The following is a 4,532-nucleotide window of genomic DNA, read 5'->3' as shown; positions in this document are numbered from 1 at the left end:
AGAAAGAGGGTTGGGCCGGGAGTTTAAAAAAATGTATTTTCTACCATCTCTTCTGCTAATCTGTTGTGTAGTTGTGTGAAATCATTAAACTTCTTGAGGCTCATTCCTTACAGTCTGGAAAATGAAAAGGATAGTTTATGTTGTCTCTATCGTCTTGTTCAGTTTAAACATCTCAAGTTCAAATTTCAATTATCAGTTATTTGCAATAAACTGATGCACTTGAACTCTTACCACTTCATTGCAATAAATTAGAATTCATGTCCCTACTATCTCTCTCTGATAAAATAACCTTATTTTGATCTTAGAAACCACTGTCTTCTATAGATGATGATAACAATAACTATAACAATAACAACAACAACAACAACAATAATAAATTACCTCAGTCTGTATCTCATTTTGTTCCTGTAAATTATACCTATTTGGCTTTGCAAAATTAAACAGGATAATTCTACTCATGATTACAGGCAAAGGCTTAAAAACAAACACCCAATATTAATATATTAAGAGCCACTATTTATTGAGTACCTAACTGCTAAGAATTGTGAGGTGACTTGTATATTTTTACCCTCACAATTACCTCACAAATAGTTCAAGGTAAGTATTAACATTCCTAAAGGGTCAGAGATGTACAATAAATCATCTACATTTCCAAAGCTGTATATCCAAAAACTGTTGAAGCTGGGATTAAATCTATCTCTTGTTTTTCTTAAATTGAAAAAAAATATATTAGGCTTAAATCTAAAAACATGTGTGCAACACAGGCAACTGGAAGCCTAGAATAAGTGATATGTTTACTAAAGCATCACATAAATCACAAGTGAAAAGGAGTCATTTAGATTTTAAATATGAAACCTGAAAGCCTCTAAAATGTGAATTTTGACAGGGTCAGAACAAATATTTTCTCCAGCCTTTATTGCCATTATTATTATTATTATTATTATTATTATTATTATTATTATTATGTCTTTATTATTACATACACTAAAATGTTGTCACATATGCCATTCATATTTTCACCTTCTATTTTGGGGCTTTTTAGGAGTACGAAGTGTCTTTCATGTACATCTTTGAATAAACCCCTTTCATAAGATACTTATTTTATAGCCTATCATTCCTGAAAGATACTGAGGCATCCTCAATCATCTCCATAAAAAGTTTTATTTCTATATAAATATATATAGAAACACAAAATTTATTTTTTATTATTTTTATTTTATTATTCTTTATTTTTACTTTTGTTGGGGTAACATTAGTTAATACAATTATGTAATTTTCAGGTGTACATTATAATTTGACATCTGTATATTCTATCGTGTGTTTACCACCCAAAGTCCAGTTTCCTTTAGCTACCATATTTTTGATCCCTTTTATCCTCTTCTCCTTCCCCCTTCACCCTACATTTGACTCCCTTTACCCCATCTACCTCCCTCTCTTCCCCACCTCCTACCCTCTGGTAACCTCTAGTCTATAGTCCATGTCCATGAGTCTCTGTTTGTCCTGTTCATTTGTTGCTTTCAAGTTTATATCCCACATATGAGTAATATCATGTGATTTTCAACTTTTTCTGTCTGGCTTATTTCACTTAGCATGATTATCTCGAGGTCCATCCATGTTTGTTGCAAATGGCAGTATTTCATGTCTTCTTATGGCTGAGTAATATTCCATTGTATATATGTACCACAGCTTCTTTAGCCAATCATCTATCATAGGACGCTTCGATTGCTTCCATGTCCTGGCCTCTGTGAATAATGCTGCTATGAACATTGGTATAAAATTTTTTAAAAGATAAAGAGATCAAAGATCATTCTTTGTTGTTTTTTTCCTTTTTCACTAATCATCTTTTAAGCCACAATTCAAATAAACAATTTCAACTAGGAATCACATGTCATATTTCAAATGGTTATTTTGTTTATATAGTATGGCTTGTTTCCATCCAAAAATTAGTGGTTGGCCCAAATCATTCTGGAAGGTATTTCCTAAGAAGCTTGAAAAGTGCTTATGTTTAATTTTATGATGTAACATTTGATTAAAACTACTGCATTGAGTACCACCAGCACAATATTTTGATGACTTCACATAAACTGCAGCACGGAAGGGGATGTCAGGTATTCCAGAGAGACAAGAATGTTTAATTTAAAATTTTTTAATGGATTGGATATTAAAGATGAGAAAGAAAAAATCAAGGATGAATATTGGGTTTCTCATCTGTGTAAGTGGATGCATGTTGTTGTCCTTCAGAAATCAAAGATATGGAAGAGGACCAGATTGAGAGCAAAGAAAGAAATCATGAAAATAAAATATTTCTATTTTTTTTTGGCATTGGACTTTTCCCCCAATTTTTTTATTCTGATAAAATACACATAACATAAAATTTACTATCAACTATTTTTAGGTATCTGGTTCAGTTTTATTAAATATATTCATAATGTTGTACAGTCATTACCACCATCCATATCTGTAACTCTTTTATTCTTGAAAACCTGAAACTTTGTATCCGTTAAACAATAACACCATATTTCTCCCTCCCCCTAAACCCTGGCAACCACCATTCTACTTTCTGGCCTATGATTTTGACTGTTTTAAGTACCTCGTGTAAGTGGAATCATACAGTATTTATCTTTTTAGTGATTGGCTTTTTTCACTTAGCATAGGGTCCTCAAGATTCACTCATGTTGTAGCATTTGTCAAAATCTTTTTTCTTTTTAAGGTTGAATAATATTCCATTATATATATGTACTACATTTTGTTTATTTATTCATCCAATGATGGACACTTGGGTTACTTCCATTTTAGCTACTGTGAATAATGCTGCTATGAACATGGCTGTATGAAACACACTGAGAAACAAACTAGAAACAGAGACCAGAAATCATATGCAGCACATAAATTGGTGAGTGGTCTCAGAATTTACATCTGTAAATGTAAAATGAATGGAGAAAATAGGAGTGAGCAAAAGGAAAAGCTGGCTCATAAGCCTACAGAGATCTCTGGATATGGTTGACCCTTCAGAATTTTCCAGATTGAGGTTAGAGAGGCTAAGCATTTATGTCCCCACATCAGCCAATCATTGACTGTGGACTCTGCCTTGGAATGTGAGCATGACTTGGTACATGGCAGTTCCCTGCAGCCTAGAGCAACTACCGGTAAGGGGCATGGTTGTGAGTCATGAGAAGTGCCCTGATGACTCATACCTATCATCCACTATGTGTGATGATGAAGAAGATGATGGTGATGTTGATGACGATTATAAAAAAAATAGCTAACACTTACATGGCACTTTGATGTACCAATACTATTCTAAGATCTGGTAATATAGTTTTTCATTTAATCCTCATAACAACTTTATGAGGTATGTACCACTATTATCTCCACTTCTTGACGGAGAAACTTCTTGAGGCACAGAAATTTTGAGCAACACGTCTTAAGCTCACAACAGTATTAAGTGATAGAGCCAGCATTTAACCCCATGAAGTGGTACTAGATTCAATAAAAAAAAAAAAGGAAGAGGGCATAGGGTATAAAATATGAACCCATTGTATCAAAAGCATATGAGTGTGTGTAGGTGCAAATACACATTTAGGTTAGCAACTATAATATATATGTGAAATATTAAAATTTAAAAAATATGTGATGTATATACACATACATTTTGGAATACCACTTTGTAACTAGTTACTATTAAAGATGAACTGGGGAGACTGAAGTAAAGGGATATTTTTGCTTATTCATCTTTGAAATTAAAAAAAAATTATTTTATCTTTGTAAAGAATCAGTCAAAACAGAATTATTTGACTCTCCAAATTTAGGTTGTGTCTGTTACTTGGCTACTGATGCAACCTTCCTCGCTGAGTTAATCCAGGGCAGAGATATATTTCAAATATCGAAAATTTTTTTTATATCAATTGCCCCCAAATTTTATATTTTGATTCTAATCTTTCCTTTTTTTTTCATTTTATTAGACATTCTTATTTTAACTCCAAGTTTTCTACACATAGGGATTTTATTTATTTGTGAGATCCTATGTTTACTGCATGATTTACTGTCACTAGTTTTCATTTTTCCCTCTGAGCTAATCTGTTCATGAATATAGGTCATGTGGATTTAACTTCTTTAGCAATGAGGAGATCCATTGCAACGCTGTCATGATCTTGTCTCTGTGGAATTTGTATATATTTTGAATGACTGCACCTGCCCACAGTGGGAGTGAGGGACATCTTTGCAGGGGCTTTGGGGTTATTACTCATGACTCTGCAGGAGGAGAAGGGCTAAGGGGAGTTGTCAAAGGAACAGAAGAACATGTGGCATCTTTCTGTGGTTAGGGGCTGGCAGAGAGTGTGCAATCCATTGACAAATTCAAATGTCCATGTAACTAGAAATCTCTGAACTTAGTAGTTAGCTATTTGACCTTGCTGACACCTCATTGTTGCAGGTTCCCATCTTTAAAAATTATGTGCATTTTGTGTCTATTATCACATTTTTCTCTTTTTTCTTACTTAACTCTTTATTTCCTATCTTCTGTGCTTCAAACT

The sequence above is a fragment of the Pteropus alecto genome, unplaced genomic scaffold (genome assembly GCF_000325575.1).
Source record: "Pteropus alecto unplaced genomic scaffold, ASM32557v1 scaffold81, whole genome shotgun sequence".
Taxonomy (NCBI): Eukaryota; Metazoa; Chordata; class Mammalia; order Chiroptera; family Pteropodidae; genus Pteropus; species Pteropus alecto.
Note: the sequence above shows the minus strand (reverse complement) of the source record.